This window comes from Lissotriton helveticus, chromosome 7 (genome assembly GCF_964261635.1).
Source record: "Lissotriton helveticus chromosome 7, aLisHel1.1, whole genome shotgun sequence".
NCBI classification, from domain to species: Eukaryota; Metazoa; Chordata; class Amphibia; order Caudata; family Salamandridae; genus Lissotriton; species Lissotriton helveticus.
The window spans coordinates 94,430,808-94,448,395 of record NC_136068.1 but is presented as its reverse complement, the minus strand read 5'-3'; positions in this window follow the sequence as shown (position 1 = coordinate 94,448,395).

Below are 17,588 nucleotides of genomic sequence, written 5' to 3'. Positions count from 1 at the left end.
GGCGCTGCTATGGCCAAGAGGTTCCATCAGCTGAGTTCCACGGGTTGATGAAGGATTTTACTATGTCTTAGTTGTTGGGGGAGGAAGTCGTTCCAGACTTTGATTCAGAGCTGCATCACTGTGCAAGCTTTTGCAATTTATTTATGCTATTTATTTACTATTTATAGAGTGTACATACACTCAAGGCTATCTTGCTGCTGAGTAAAAAATAAATAAATACATTTTTTTTTTTAATTTCTCCTTCCAGCTGATGGTTTCAGGATAGCTGTCTCAGCCCTCATTTTGTTCCGCCTCGATTACTGCAATAGTCTGTACCTTAACTTGTAAAAAAAAACATCTGGGCAGACTACAGACAGTGCAAAATGCAGCGGCAAGACTGCTAATTGGGATACCTAGATTTGCCTCTGCCCGAGACGGACTCCGGCAATTGCACTGGCTACCGGTTATAAAACGAGCACAATTCAAGGCACTGTGCACGGTTTTTAAGGATTTGAGCGGCACTGTCCCGGGTTTTCTGACTAAGTGCTTTGAATGGTACGTTCCGGGCAGAGAGCTGCGTTCCGCCGAAGGAGGACTAGTCGCCGTTCCCCGAATAAAGAAGGCTAGTTGGGGAGGCAAGAGTCTCTCCTATGGTGCGGCGATGACCTGGATCAGCCTGCCATTATATTTTAGGAAGGCCTCAGAGCTCCTTTCCTTTTGACAAGCAACAGAAAGGGCAGCAGCAATGACAGCCACATGTCATGGAAGTCTCTGAAGGCAGGTATTTGATACACAGTACATTTTGCACCTGGACCAACTATTAATGGGAAATATAGCATTATCAATAAGGAGATTGTGACTGATGTGGTCACCAAGCAAATTAGATGAAGATTTGATAGCATTCCAATACAATTGGCCACGTGTTACTATTTGTGACCCAAGGCCTGTAAGACGTAGGTGAAGATGCCAGCAGGCAGTGGGCAGGGAGTGGTACTGGGCTCCCTCTTCCGCCAATGGGAACCAAGCCAGACTGGGACCTAAAAGAACCCTGAAAAATGTGATATTAATTTTGAACTGAGGATAGCCCACAAATCATGGGAATTGGGTGGGGTTCTTTGCTCAAAATTATTTTGAGAAATTAGGCTAAATTATTGCATTTAGAGAACAGTGTTTCACAAAAAGATTTCGTCAGTAGTCATGAAAAGTGTATCCAAATATACCTTTACTTATTTACTCACTGAAGAACTTCCTATCACAGGCCACTAAGTGCAGCCACAGAATTGACTACAAGAGGAGCCTGGACTCCAGCTGATGAGAATACAACTTCAGCTTGGAGTGCTTTAAAAATATGATAGGCTCTCCCGGAGGTCATGGATTCAATGATCCAGGAGACTTACTGTGTTTTTTTTAAGTTTCTGGGGGGCTGCTCCACTCCCTGCAGCCCCCCTACAACATTGATAAAAATGCTTATCCATACCGCTGCCCTTTCTAGCGACAGCACCAAGCTCGAAAAAAGATTAGAAAGTCAGTGCAGGGCATTATGGGGCACCCCTTGCAAGGGCCAAGGAATAATAAATGTCTGTACGCTGCTCATTTATTATTCTTTTTATTTGTGTGTTTTAAAAAGTTTTTACACTTTTGTGAGTGGCCTGGTGCCCACCCAGGGTAACCACACCTTTTTTCGATGTTGAGGCGATTGGGAGCCAGCAATTTTGTTTTTCTAAATGGGTGCACTGGTGCCCTTCTAGGGAACCCAAAATGCACACTTTGTTGGGGGATGCAGTGGGAGACCCATGGCCCCAATCAGCTCTCCGGCAAGCACCCCGATGTTGAGGCGATTGGGAGCCAGCAATTTTGTTTTTCTAAATGGGTGCACTGGTGCCCTTCTAGGGAACCCAAAATGCACACTTTGTTGGGGGATGCAGTGGGAGACCCATGGCCCCAATCAGCTCTCCGGCAAGCACCCCATTGTAGGGCTGGTAGGAGCCAGCCGGCATCATTCTCGTTTGCTCCCATTCAGGCAGGAGCAGCTGATATCACTGTTCCTTTCCAGGTGGGAGCAAAGATGTGCTTTCTGCTTGGGAGAGTGCGGGAAGGGGTCCCCAGGACACTGCTTAGATCGATCAATCAATCAATCAGGTGTTTGTTAAGCGTGACTACTCACCCATAAGGGTCTCAAGGCGCTTGGGGGGGGGGGGCGCAGGTTCCAGTCCATCAAGGAGGGGGTCTGTCTAAGAGCCAGGTTTTGAGGTTTCTTGCGAAGATGGGGAGCGATGCTGTCTGTCTGAGGTGGAGCGGAAGGTTGTTCCAGGCTCTAGCTGCACGGAAGGAGAAGGAGCGGCCTCCGGGTCTGGACTTTCTGGTGCGGGGGACCACGGCATAGGAGAGCTGGGCTGAATGTAGGATCCTTTGGGGTTCGTGGAATTTGAGTCGGCTGTTCAGGTATGCAGTGTCGTTTAGGGCCTTGTGAGCATGGGTTAGCATCTTGAAGGTGACTCTAGCTTCGATAGGGAGCCAGTTGAGTGTGTGCGTGAGTGCTGGGAGATGTGGCAGTGTCTTGGCAGGTTGAGGGCCAGTCTTGCAGCGGTGTTTTGGATGTTGTTTAGCTTGCGGGTGAGGTTTTTGTTTATTCCGGCATAGAGTGCGTTGATCTGGCCATGGGGGGTGGGGTGCACTGGGATGATCTGCGGCATGGGTAGGGGGCTGCATGACGTTCCCCTAATCTGGAAATGGCCCCCGTAAAGGGGGTCCCGGGCCTCATTAAGGCATTGGGAAAGAGGGCCCCATGCCCCCTCACCTTTTAAATTTTGTCAAGCCAGGGTTATGGGGTCCAGGAGGCCGAAATCGGCTCAGGGCAGAGCACCATCCTCCCCTATTAAAAACAAAAAACAAAACAGGAGCAATTATTTCTATTTGTACCGCTATCCAACACAGTAACTGTGGGATCATGGAAAAAGGGCTATTCCTAGATGGCCCTTATATTGCTTTTTAAAACTTTTTCAGGACGGGGTCCAAGGGCCTGATTTCGATTTCGGCGGATGGGTTACCCTGTCAAAATACTGACAGATATCCCGTCTGCTGAAATATAATTTACATTATATCCTTTTAGATTTATATTTCAGGGACGGGATATCCGCCATCGTTGTGATGGAGTAACCCGTCTGCCGAGATCTAAATCAGGCCAAGTCACTTAGTCTTGTAATGGCCACCACCACATTTCTTTCATTTTATGGCTAGCCAATCAAAGTACTCGTTCCAGAGGGAGCCATGACTCCCACAGGAGTGAGTTGGGCAAAAGAGAAAAAAAGCCCCCTCAATCAGATGGCTCTATTTTATGAGGCTGCCTGATTGCACAATTCTCACAGGACTCAGAGTCCATGAACCCAACGGTCCAAATATACAAAGATTTTAAACTTAAACTTCTGGAAAACTACTGAGTGGATTTACAACAAATCACACAAATCATGCTTTCCGAGCCAAGATCTAGCTTTCTGCCACATTTGGTGTAATTTGTTTCCCCGTTTTTGTGGCACTGCTGTTATATTTTGCAAACCAAAAATGCTCTTCATATGGTAACTAAGTTGTAACTATGCCAACAAAGTGGCAACCACCACTCTCTCTAATACATATGTATAGGGGTTTGACGTCCCTAAAAATATTAAGTCATTAAACAATAAAAATGATATATACTTAACCTTACATAAACCTACCATACGTGGTAAAGCCATGCGTCGTTAGGGAATTTGGGGTAATGATTGCGTGAAAAAAGAATGCCTCGAAATTGCATGTGGTGTAAAGTCATACATGCCTTCAGACAGCAGGATTTGTCATCTGAAGGCAGGCTACTTCGGATTACAATGGCCAGCTGCTCTATGATGAACACTGCCCATTCTACACTCCATGCTTTAGGACAGGTGTGTGATGAATTGCTTTGCACCTATTTAACCTATTAAACTATTGTCGATGGTAACAGGAACTCTACAAAAGACGTGAATAGAAATATTTCTAATTCTATTTGAGTCATTGGACAGACAACTCTATGGGGAAAAAAGCACTTTGCCACCTCCTCCGTTGTAGCAAACGCGCTATATAGGAGTAAAACCGCAAGAAGATCGTAGTTCACGAAGTTTAATGGAGAACTTGCAAACAGGCAGCCGACAAGTGTCATGCATCAGTAATAATATGCCAAACGCGTTTCAGGAGTCCTATTATTCCCTTCTTCAGTGGCAAATCATGGCGGATCAGAGCAAAAGTTCTCGCGCACCTATATACATATATATATATATATATATATATATATATATATATATATATATATATACACACACACACATATATATATATATATATATATATATATATATATATATATATATATACACACACACACATATATATATATATATATATATATATATATATATATATATATATATATATATATATATATATATACATACAGTTTAAAATTACAATTACAACTTGCTTTAGTTGTTGGAGGAGTTACAATAGCAATGGCACTTTAGGATACAATGAGCATTAGATATTGATCAGCAAACTGTCAGTCACACCCTAAGAAAAAAAGAGGCCTTTACTGCGCATGTGCCGAGCAAGAAGGTGCTGCAGATAAGTCAGGTCTCTGCCTGGAGGAATGACTTACAGTCAGAAAAGAGGGCAAATTTGTGCAAAGCAAAAAATAAAGGGCGGGCCTGTGGGCCGCACTGCTTACTCATCACATTAGACTGTATGAGTCCTCACTCTAGCCAAACCAAATATGCATTGCAGGTACTACAGTGACAGCTCCTCCGCTATGGTGGAGTGCCGCCACCCCTGTCAGCAGCCTAAAAAAAAGAAAAAGAAAATGATAATAAACCAGGGTTCATTATTGCTTTCTATTGTTTTCTGGCTGAGTCTTTGGGGAAGGAGCCATAGGGGATGACAGGCACTGAGGAGAGTGGTTGCACACACTGCCTTCCGGGTGCATGCGGGTTTGGCCCGCCGTCTCATGACGGCCAAATCGACATGCGCACTAAAGTTATCTCCAACCTGAACTACGTTGCTGAGTTGGAGACAGCAGGCACAGGCTCCCAGTTTCTCCCAGGAGTGAACATTGAGTGAGTTCAGGTCAATTCTGATGCTGCTCTCATGCTGCCAGTACCTCCCTGTCTACCTCATTCACGTAATCCCAGTGTACGTACTGCTGCGATGAAAGGCAAATCAGAGTAATGAAATTATCCATCTGTCTTTTATCCATTAGAGATGCCAAATATGCCCTACCACAGGGGTTTCAACCTGGGTTGAGGAGGGGGGGTTGATCCATGCCCGATTAATGGAAATTCTCCAAAATAAGATAAATCTGCATACTAATTTTCAAAAAAGAAACTTACTTACACACCCAGTGGTTATCCTGAAAAACCGGTAGGGATCGTTCTGTTGTGGGCCTATGTTCTACACCGCTACTCTGGAACGGTTGCAGCCGCTTAGTTATTTAAATTGCTTTATTTTCCTAAGTGAACCATCTCTGTCAAACTCCAAGGAAGTGACAAGGCATAAAGCCCAGCTAGTTGTTAATATCACAATTGTTTTGCCGTGCTGAATGCTGTAATATGGCACTTAGCGAGCACAGACGAACATAATAGGTACCTACATATTCATCGCAACACGATGTACGCCATCGTACGCTGTCTAATGGCCTTGAACTGCATAAAAGACAGGGAGGAATAAAGATCTGCCGCGTAATTCATGACTCCCACATACAATGAAACACAGGCACTAAACTCTTGAGTTAATGCTATATTGATCAAGAATCCTATAAAAGACCAAGAATGTTTGTCGCATTGATAGCTGGATTCATATAGTAGCGGCAACAGTCGCTGAGGTGGGGTGTTCTAGCTCTAAATTAGAAATCAATGCCTCGCTTAAGTAGTACAATGACTAACTTGTATTATGAAGCTTCACAAAGGCACCCGGTGATTATGTAGCAGAGCGAAGCTGGGAGTCCGAGTGCACATGCTCGGCTCTCATACAACCGAGGTGGCCTTCCAAGGATGCTTGCTCATGATGAACCGTCTGTCCTGGACCCACCCCAACGCTCCCAAAATTCAGGCTGATCTCAAACAGGACCATGCAAAAATTGATAAACACAGTGAAAGGGTAGAGATCTTAGGAACATCAAATCTTGAGAGGCCATCTATAGAAAAGAAGGCCAACATTAATCTGATAAGAGGAACCATGGAAAAAAGGATGACTCTTACAACTTAATAAGATGATCCAAATTATCAAGTACTATAGGCAAGTCAAACTATATTAGCTGTCTTGGCCCGCCCACATTGACCATTTCTGAAGAGCATCCCACATCTCTACAAGGAGTTGATGGTCCCACGTTTGGGATGAACAGAAAGTAGATTGTAGGTAATTTTATTTGTGCTACTATAGCCGTCTCCATCGCCTAGGTGATAAGTTGTACATTTGTAAAGTGGTGATCGACAGCTAAATCCCGGTGACCACCTAAATCCTTCCTCAGTGTGGGGCCAACACACCTTATTCTGGGTTTCCCAGAAGGTGATGGATGTGAAGAAAAAATTGACATGATAGAAGCATATTTTCTGATCACTTAATACAATGCAGTATCCCTAGAGGAGTAATCTGTAGCTTTACATCCAGGTACTCCTGCCACTAGAGCAATGCAAACAAGAAAAACATAAGGTTCCTGAAAATCTTGATGTCCAATCGCTTCGCCCCTTTGTCCTTCCCTGCCAAAAAAGCTAGAAAGGGAAGGATTCAGATCATGGCCAAGAATGTGCAAAGAAATATTACTGTCAATACCAGAACCATCAACTACACAGCATTACATTGTTAAACCCCTATTGGCTGTGATTTGTCTCTTGTCAATCTCTCTTCGCAAAATTAATTTATTGGCTTTAAAAATCACCTTTTTAAAGACCATGAAACTTTGTTAGTACTGAGGCCTGTCCATAGCCCCCTATAGCTTCAAGAACATGACTTTACTTTATCACACACACAACTAATATGTTTCAGAGCAAGTGTGGAAAATAAACATGTATGAGTTTGGAAACACCTCCTCTCCAAGGTCATGACAAGAGGGACCATTAACTCCATTTAGGTTCTTCTCGCATTCAATCTCTTCCACCTCAAACCACTTCTTTCTCATTGTTATTTCAAATGGTGATAAACCTAGAAGGAAGCAGACAATCTTTCTAGCAATCTAGAAACAAAAACCAGGAAAGGGCCTGAACTATCTTGTTTTACAGGATTTCTATCAGAGATTGCAATGACACCAAGTCATAGCCTGCAGTCAACAGGGGACCCTGGACTTTAGATATTGTATGTAAGTTCTGGCGTCAGTGACTTTAGGTTTGTAGTTCTACATACTAATGAAACTGGTGATTTGTTCTAGTTTGTTTTGAAACCGGTCCCAGGATGCTTGTTTCCAGTCCAGGGAGGACCTGGCTTGGCAGTTCAGGCTGGACTGTTCCCATTGGGCGCAGGGTCAAGACTGATTTGCATATGGCTGGGTTAAAACTGGAATGGCATGGTGAGCAAAAAAACAATGGATTTAGGCCCAGATCTCTGTACTGGGGTGAATGTATGACATTGTTCCGTCCATCAACTGTTCTTTTTGCAGGTATCTCTTTCCCTGGCAAAACAATACAGGCTGTAGCTTCTGTAAAATAACAGAGTTCAAGAGAGAAGTCCAGGTACTTTATAAGCCTTGAAGCCAAACATTACAGTACAAAGATGAAACATGATCCAAAGATTGTAAGCATACACCTGAATCCCCTTTTTCCCTATGTTCTCAGCACCCCGACCCCTCGCCATCCTTCTTGTTGATGTTGCATATTTCTGCACTTTAAACTTTTGTCTGTTCGCCACTGTATACAGTGTAAAGTGCTCTGATACCCTCACGGGTCAAGTTCGCGCTCTATAGAACACAAAAATAAATAAATAAATACACCAAAGAGATGGTCAAGATTGTGGTTATCAGTGAAATGTGTCCTCGAGAAATCCTTTGACTGAAATATTGGTTGAATAATAGTTCCAGTTGTGGTGAAAGTCGAGAGGTCATCTGATGTAATAAAAGGAGAGAAGGGAGTTGGAAATTCTAGCTTGTAAACAGCACTATGAAACATAACATGGCAATCCGTACTTGACTTTCGGCCTGATTACAAGTGGTCCATTAAATCGAGGATTGTTTCCGCACAGATCACAATTACAAGTGGTATCATGTTTATACCTGATTATTCAATACAAAAATGGGAAACACATATGGACAATATTTAACGGGGTCCAGTGTACATGTCTAGTCAACCATATACCACAAAAGGTACAAAGTTCCCCGGGGGAAAGATAAATTGTGTGTGTGTTGAGGAGGAGAGCATAGGCAGGGAACAGGGTGTTCCCTTGTTGGAACTAGAAGACCTCACACACCCAGTAAACTAGATGTTATGCTTCATCAGCTGTTCCGCGCTACCTTTGGAGCGCTACGCGTGTGGGTAGGTTTTCGAGCCCTGGCTGCTCGCACTAGAGGCATCGTACCTTATTGTGCAGCCCCACGGGAACAGACTGCGGGGCCTCCTTGGGTCACACCGCTAGAGCAGGACCTTCTGGCCTGCCACCTTACTGACCCAGAGAGGTTGTATCTTTTCTTTGTTGTTTTTTATCACCGTGTAGTACTGAGCACCTGAGGTCCTGAAGAATTGCCAGTTGGGCAAGAAACATGTCGACCTAATTAGAGGGTTGAGGTAGTCCGCTGTGCCCCTTACAGTCCCTATCTCCCCTCCCACCTTTTTAATCAAGGGAGTAAGCCACATGAATAAAGACCCTTGTGGACTGACCCACCTTCTTTTAATTTCACTAATCCCTCACGACTACACCTTCACCAGACCCCTCACACGCACTCAACCATTGGCTGGAACAAAAGAACCCCAACAAAGAGCGCCTATTTGGCGCCCGTCGGACATTGCAGCGCCAGTCTGACGAGGAGCAGGAGACCAATGATGAAGCATGACATCTAGCTGACTGGGTGTGTGAGGTCTTCTAGTTCCAACAAGGGAACACCCTGTTCCCTGCCTATGCTCTCCTCCTCAACACACACACAATTTATCTTTCCCCCGGGGAACTTTGTACCTTTTGTGGTATATACCTGATAATTACCAGGTGCGATAACGATTTCACCCTGTGTTAAATATCAGTAGGTCAAGTCTGTTGGAATTTAACAAAGGGAAAAAGACCAAGTACTTACCAAGACATGTGGATTTTGGTGCATTAACCACCATGATCCACATGGTATCTGCGAAAATCTAACAGAATTTGATTGTCTCATCCGAGAAATTCTGAACACCTCAGTGTTACAATTTTACAGGATGCATTCATTATTACATCAGAGTGGGCCAACTTGTAATTGAGATTTGTAAAGATAATCAGAGCCGTAGTTTAAAGAATCGGTGTGAATAGTTCAAATCATATGGTTTGAAAAACAAACTTTTTTAGTTTAATTTGTTTGAAAAATCAAGTATTTGAAAATATGTATTTACATAAAATTATATCTGGTTTTAATTTTTTGACCTTAAGACACATTTTATCTCTTATTAGTACACACCTTTATGATTTTGCTACTTTCCTCTGTCAGTGGAAACCATTCATTTTGCTCCATAGCAAGAAGTGTGTGAAATTATGTAAAAAAGAATTCTCACAAAGTAATACAAAATACATTTTTAAAGTGAAATGTAGCTTGCTGAGGTCTTGCATGACTGTTTTAAGCGAGCGCACAATTCGCATTACTACTTTTCCTTTCTACAATGACGAATTTGATCTTTATCATTCGTTATTGACTTTTTCTTTAACCTTTTCGACGCTGATGACGCAACCGCTCCGTCATCAGCCACGGTGGCGTGGCGCTGTGCTGATGACGGAGCGGTTCCATCATGGCTTGCCCGACACGCCTGCGCGGCACCGATTTCACGCCTGCGCGGCACGTTCTATTGAGCGGGCGGGGCCATGACGGAACCGCTCTGTCATCAGCACAGCTCACCCGAGGCTGGTGACGGAGCGGTTCCGTCACCAGCGTGTGAGCACTGCGCGGCCCCCCACCCCCTTAGCGCTGCGGCGGAATAGCCGCCGCAGCAAAAGTGTTAACTGATTGCCTTTCGCAAACAATTTGTGGCCATTTGTTTTTCGAAGCAATAGATTCGAAGAATGTATTTTTGCCAACCAAAAAATTCAAAACAATTCACTGATTCCCTTGAAGAATTCTACATATACAGCATAAACAGGATAATATAGAAAATGGTTTATGACAGTTGTATGTAGCAACTGATGCCATCACAACAAACACCAGCCTCAGCAACATCCAAGGCCCTTTGCCTAGAATAATAAACAGGGTGTCAACAAACTGCTAATAATAAACAGTGTCAACAAGCTGCTACGGGTACGGCAGAGGATCAGATTAGAATCACCACCAATATTAATGTAGTCGTGTTTTCAAAATGGCTTCCGAACGTGCTCAGCGAGCCTTTCTCTTCAGAGTTGGGGAATATGCTAATTAGCAGAGTTCCCGAGATGCTCTCTGGGTGGGATGTCACGCTGAGACGGCGGGTCTATGGATTGTGGAGAGGTGGCAGTGAGATCACACACACGGAGAGCGTTTATTCCTTCCTTTGCATTTTAAAGCGCGCTTGAGCTTCGGTCTCTTGAATTAGATTTTAATGCTAATGAGCGCAACCTGACAGGCCGAGCTCCCCGTGCAGTTTATGGTCGTTTTCTGCTTATTGTTGTTGGTAAATTGTCAGAGTGCACATCAATTTGAGCAAAACATTAACAGGGCATAAATAATGGAGAATGAATCAAACGCAGTGCCGCAAATCTGCTCCCAGACAAGCCACCGAGGAGTGATAAAAGGCAAACGCGAGGAGAAAAGCCAGGCAGGATAAAGAAAAACAGCTCACATAGTGCTGGAGTAGGCAGGACTTGACGCGGGGCCGATAGAGCATGCCCACCCTAGGGCCCGCGGGGCACGCTTACGTGGCATTGTGGTTGCAAAAAGGGGGATAGTGCTGCTTCAAGCAATGAGTCTGGCAGAATCCAAGTGGCTGTATTTTGGGGGTGTTACAGAACTGAATGGCCTAAGTTCAGAGCATGTAGAATATTTAATACCATATTGTAGGTAATTAGAGTTGGGGGTAACCTTAGTGGGTGAGAGTCCCTTTAAACATTAGGAATCCCCCCCCGTCCCCCCATCCCCGAGCTTCGTCAGAGAGACTATCAGCATAGATTCACCTGAGAGCGCTCTCTTTTTGCTAAATTGCAATTTGGGGGGTATTCAGGATACTTTAGGTAGGTGGTCAGCATTCTATGGCCAGCTCATCATTGTACTCTCGCCACTTGCACAATGTGAGCGGCTAATTCATCAACATACTCTGACCACCTCGCCAATGTATTATCTACCCCATTGGTGCATTCTGATCACATCATCAATCCACTGTGGCTGCGTCATCATTCTCCTCTGGCCACTTCATCAACAGGCCAGAGGAGAAGGCCATTCTACTCTTACTGCTTCATCAATGTACTCTGGCTAAGCCCTCATTCTATTCCAGCCATTTCATCAGTGTACTCTGGATGAACCATCATACTTCTCTGGCCACCTCAAAGTATTATGTGCAAGTCCTTCAACTTGGCCCCTTCGTCAATGTCCTCTTACTAAGTCATCATTCTACTCTACTAATCACAAAAAATACTCCAATTGACCACGTTGTGGTCAATTGTGCTAGTGAGTAAACTGTGCCCGAGGTAGAGGACAATGTGAGAAGGGGTAAAGAAAACTCTCTAGTGAAAGGTTGTACCTAACCCAACCATGAATGTGGGGAAAAAAACTATTTTGTTTCTATTACCCTCACCACTAGGGTGTGTTAATATAATCATTCTACTCTAGCCATGTTTACTAAGGCTCAGTCATTATTGCACTCTCTTTTGATCACCGTTGTGGTCTGGCTAGGCCCGCAGCATAATCTGGCAGCGGTGTAATATACTTAATGTATTTATTTATCTGTAATTTTTAACCCCATCAAAGCAAATGAGGAGAGTAGCATTGGATAGGTAATGCACTGGGCAGCACAAGAGATTGACACAGGTCTAGAAACAGGCAGTTAATTGAACGAATATGTCTTACAACTTTTCCTGAATTTTTGAAGACAATATTCATCTCGTAGAACGGCAGGAAGAAAGTTCTTAATGTCAGAGCCCTTAGATCAACTTACCCAGGCTAAGTCATCACTTTCATGCACTAAGCCATCAGTTCACCCTGGCTATATTGTTGACCTAGCTTGGTTGGGGTGTTACGTTTTGCACCATATCACTGTCAGTTTTCGTAGCTATAAAACGACAATCGTTTTTGAAGTTCAGGATAGAGCAGGACAGGACTTGGTCATTGAGTTCCAGTAATGAGGCTAGCATTTGTGGATGTATTTGGAGGTGTCCCAAAAATATAGCTTCAAAGAGGTGTATCCAGTATCTTAACATAAACATTCACTGGAGTACTTTACCCGGAACTACGGGTATTAATTGGCAGGTAAAGATTCACTGGCTAAGCGGTTATTGTACCCTTACCAATCCATGAATATTCTCTGGTCCTTTTGCCAAAATTCACAGTGCATGCCGCAAATTTCATCTCGGTATGAGGCTTTCTTTTCTGAGCATATCACTGGTGATTTCCAGCTAATTTGATCAATTATATTTAGGACTCCCAGTTTTATGGTATTTTTTTACATTTCCGTCAGTATTTATCCATATTTATTTTTTAGCCATCTTATTGGTATTTATCCATACTTATTTTGCATTTTGAGAACAGAAGAGGTGATATCTTGTATATTTCCACATGTATTTAATGGATAAACGTGCAATCAAACTTTGACGCCTCTCTGGTTTTAGCACATTACACAGCCAAAATATAATAAAATAATAAACCCACATGAAAAGCAATTAGCATAATAGCACACATACCTGCTGAGATATGCAGGAAATTAAGCAAATCTCATTCCGCTTTCTCACTCCCCATGCTGCCAATATGTACAGCAATTGGCCTGAAATTCATTAATCTTGGCACAGAAAGTCATTCGAAAGAAGCCAAATTATCTGTATTTTTCAACTTTTAAAAATAAATACAGGCAAGAAACACAATGTTTTCTGTAAGTATGTATCTGTAAAAATCAGTAAAAATGGAAATCAGGGAGCCTTAGTTATATTACAGCCTCATAGCCCGCTGACGAGGGCTATACCAGTTGTTAAAGGCCCTGAACCCGAGTTATAGGCCCGAGCTGCAACCTCGGGGACCACCTTTAAACAACCGGTATAGCCAGAGGCAAAAGGTTATAAGGCTATTAGAACATTCCACCCATTGAGGGTAGAAAGTTCTAAATTAAAAAGGGAGAAACATGAAGTCAAACATTGGAATTACGGAGCACCTGGCTTACACCAGCAAATATAAGCCCGGAGTCACTTCATTGTCTTCAGTAGAGCTCTCAATATTTCAATGTTCTAAATTTTTTAGGACAATGTCAAATCCCTTTCACACTTCCAAAAGTGTGTACAATGGAAGAAGCTGGAATGTGATCCTTGGGGAGTACATAAACACACACCATGTTCTACTGATTACCATCACCTTGTGATGTGAGCGCACTGCGGATTGACTGAGTCACAGGAGTGCTAACTGAGTATTGCACACATTTTTCCACAAACAGATCTCTGAATAGCTTTCAAAGAGGACCAGAATTTTGAACAAATATCTCACCAATTTTATCCCACCAAAATCACCTTTTTTCCCCAAAAAGAATTAAACAAATATGTCTTCAAGGAGTCACCTTATAACTCCTAGTGATAATTTCTCAATGTTTTATCAGCCTCTCTGTAAATGATACATTAAACTACCGATCAGTTCCAAATGTAGCTGGTATGGGATACACATGAAAGTTAATACAGAGAACGGAGAGGTTAGGTCACAGATAAGGTAGCCACTGAGGTTGTGCCAGAATCCTAGAAAGTAGATGATTTTAATAGACACGCCATGGATTACCCCTCCTAGCTCAAAGTGTAATTTTGATTAGCAACGACGCTCAACATCCTGTGCTTATGCGCAAATCACGTAATCTTCCCGTGCCTAACAAAAATGAATGTGTCCATCTGTAACTAAACTTGTGCTCATATAAAGTGCTCCGATACTTGATATTCTCATGACTAGTTTGCGATATATCAAACTCTTCAATAAAATTTAAATTATGGTTACTAATTCCACTCTACATATCCACGTGGTTGGACGTAATTTTGCACTTGCTTTTGATGCTGATGAAATTATGCAGCGACAAAGACTCTTTGGACAGGCAAAAATAGTGGAAACTTCTACGAACAGACTTTTTGGCCCCATCATTCAGGCTGTATATATACGTATATATATATGTATATATACCTGTATCATTATATCACTCTTGAGTGTTCTTTTTCACCACTTTTCTCCCCCTTTGGGTGTTTCCATCTTTCTCTGCCTCCTTCTTTCTGCCATTTTGTGTTTTTCTCTCTCTTGCCCTGGATTAAAATTTGACAAGGAAAAAAATATCAGCCGGTTCCTAAAAAGGAGTGGGGTTGAGCCCCCCACTGCAACTACGGCTCAAATTGGGGGCTGGAAGGAGAAGCCTGTCTAGCTGCTTCAGGCTTGAGCTGATGCAGTCAGACTTCTTCAGCCCATTGGGGGGCATGCTGCACGGTGAAGGATGTCATTCAATGGGGCCAGAGTGTTGTACGTTAGACGGTGAAGCAGCAAGTCGCCTGAGAGGGTTAGGTCTTGGAATGTAGCCGCCAGAGTTGGTCTCCGAAAGCACATTTTTAACCCCTTCCATGCGTCGGACGGCCGGTGGCCGTCCGACGTCACGGTGGGCGTGTGCGGAGGACGGCCGGGGGCCGTCCGAACCACGCCCACGCCATAAATCACCCGAACCGCGGCGAAATTTTCGCCGCGGTCAAGGGGTTAAGAGGGAAAGCTGATACCATGTTGGAATTCTTCTGATGTGGGCAAATACCACACCAGGCTGTCTGTAGTACAGTTTTGGGATTTAGTAATATAAATGAACTTGGAACTATTTCTTTCAGCCTGGGAGTCTTGGTGTTAAATGAAAATATTATCTGTTTTTTTCAATTATGGCTCCATACTGTGGTTTCGGAAAAGGAATACCAGGGACTTCAAACACTTATAAACATGATTTCCTGCATTTGTATAAATATATTTTAAATGAAGCACTGGCGTCTTGTAACTCTGTGTAATGGTAGCATCCCTGCACCCCCCGAACTTATACGTAAATGGATTGGCCCTGGCTTTGGTGTGTACATCCAGAGCTTACAGGTGGAGGGGACCTGAGCACTTCACTGTGGGTGTGTTAGGCTCCTGGTAGCCCTCCCCATCTCCTGAAGTAATGTAAGTTGTAGGCGAGAGGCTGCGGTACGTCCGAGAGCTTCTTTTATGGAGACATCGGGTGCAGCAGCAGCACTGGGGTAACGAAAAGTGAGAGGGCCTCCCTTCACAGTACTTAGGGGGCCCCCTCCGGGCTCAATCAGGAGCTCTCCCGGCCAGAGTTCAGTGCCGAGGGGGCCCCTTGGAGCTAGGGGCCCCCCGCACCGTGAGGGCTGCGGGGGGCCTGTGTTGCACCCCTGAGCAGCAGCAGTTATCTGAGACTTCCCGGGACTAGACTAGATGCCGGAGCAGCCCAACCATACAAGGATGCAAGACTGTACCAGAGCTAGAATTGATCTGTTCCGCATGGCAAGTTCTGCCTGACAAGAAAGTAAACATCCTGAATATCCAAACGGGGCCTTAAGTTTACCCAAAATATTATTTAAGGGCAATCAGAATATTAGAATGTTGAGCGCTCCACTGAAGACAATGGAGTACTCCAGGCTTCTAATGGCCGGTAGAAGCCCGGAACATCAACATTCCAATGATTGTTCCCAGCTGTTGCCGTGAACAAAGGCTTCACAGAGATTTAAATTTCAGGTTTCAGTTTCAGGTTCGAATTTGTTTTACAAATAAGAACATTGTGCCCTCTAGGGGCAGAATCCTCTAATGGCCTTAGAGCCCTCCGTAGTGGGCTCTACCGGTCATTAAAGTCCCAATCCCTTGTTAAAGGCCTGAGCCGAAAGTGGGCCTTTGATGGCAGGTAAAGCCTGATATGTAGGTGTCTAGGGCTATATTAGAGGGCTGCAGCGTATGGATACAGAGGAGTAGCGACTAGTGATCCAAAGGTGGCACATGCTATGTGAAAAAGTACTGCCTCACGGCAAGAACTGGACATTTTCCGGGCAGAGCACCTCCCTTGATAAAAGTTTGACTACAGGGGGTCTCTGCCATTTACTCATCAATGTTAGCATTGTTTTGATGAAACTCTATAATCGAGGGGTACCCTCCCCTTGGAAACAACAGATTCCATGGAGACCCAACCCAGATACATAGGGAAAATACATAATTTGGGATCTGAATGGTCCTCAGGAATGCTGATTTCACCCAACACTGTGGGCACTTTTAACACGGCAAAAACATGTCAACACTTTGGCAGTAAGGAGGGGCTGCAGGAACTCCTAAATATCTCCTATCACCACTATCCTTCATGTTTTTAGACCTAGCCGGTAGATCCAGGAATAAATTGTTGAACAGAGACCTCACCGAGCTAGTTTTAACCTTCACTGCACTTTTCTTTCGATGAACCCAATGCACATTGATAAATATATTTTTCATGTTTGTATTGTCTTCCCCTCCTGTTGCTCCACCCCAGGCGTTGGTCTGGACAGGGGTGTATTGTAAGCTAGCCCAATGATGGAGCATGTCACAATTTTGGGATTGAGGGCAGTATTTTTTCACATAGCATATGTTACCTTTGGATCACTATTCGCTACTCCTCAGTGTGTGTTACAGCTATGTGATTGGGGATGCCGGAGTAGGGAGATTTTACCTCTCCCCCTTCTGAGTGTGTGAGAGACAGTGTATAGAGGGCCTGCGGAAGAGATCTGAGTGAAAATGGATTCAAATATGAAGAAAGAGCTTAAAATAACACAGGGTCAACCCTGATTTTCAGAGAAATAAAATAAGTGCTGATGAGTTGGATTTAGTCTCTTTTATTACTGAGCGCAAGAGGCAATTCAGTCTGTGACGTGTGCTTTTTAGACTCTCACCATCATTATATTATTACTGTAAGCACAGTTAAACCAACTTAAATCACAGAGAGCGTGAAGGCGTAGACATCTCAAGCCCTCAGGGGGGATCAACACAACTAATCTATTTATAGATTAATAGGTGACAGCATGTTAGTCTTTTCCCTGCAAACAAGCTTAGGCAGAGTATTGGCAGAATGAATGATGAAATGATGATTTCTGATGTTGGACAGCTACAGGAAAAAAAACAACGCAGTCATGTAAACATGCGTACGCGTCATCACTTGTGTACATGTATGCATCATGACGCTGCGGCGACCACTTTTTTTTTCCTTAAAATTTCCCATTCTAAGTTTACAGACACTTCTCTAAAATAAAAAATAATCTAAAAAATGGTACTAAAGCACCTT